The 330-nt window shown below is 52.4% G+C and overlaps 1 protein-coding gene across 2 annotated transcripts in view; it reads left to right on the plus strand.

Moving 5' to 3' along the window:
- LOC116692306 (collagen alpha-1(XX) chain) overlaps positions 1-330 on the plus strand; it is a 39,304-nt gene that overhangs the window by 38,094 nt on the left and 880 nt on the right. The window lies entirely within an intron of this gene.

The raw sequence follows: 330 nt of genomic DNA on the forward strand, positions 1-330 counted from the left end.
CACAACCGTCTCCTGCTCTCCCTCTGACTGATTAGATCGAGACTCAGCCACAGGCCGGAGTTTGGCACAACCTCCTCCAATTGGCCAACACCACGTTTCTGTTAACCCTTTCTTTGACTGGGTCACAGGTGCATAGCATCGGTGACAGACACACAGGATATTTAACCTGTTTCAAGTAGCCGGAGAGGTGCCAGTTCACATCCTGGGCACTGCCAAGGTGCTTTTGAGCAAGGCACTGAACCCTCAACTGCTCTGGGGGCCATTCCATGGGCAGCCCCCTCACTCTGACATCTTTCTATTTAGTGCATGTGTAGGTACTGAGCATGTGTG

This window comes from Etheostoma spectabile, chromosome 7 (assembly GCF_008692095.1).
Source record: "Etheostoma spectabile isolate EspeVRDwgs_2016 chromosome 7, UIUC_Espe_1.0, whole genome shotgun sequence".
In the NCBI taxonomy this organism is placed as follows: Eukaryota; Metazoa; Chordata; class Actinopteri; order Perciformes; family Percidae; genus Etheostoma; species Etheostoma spectabile.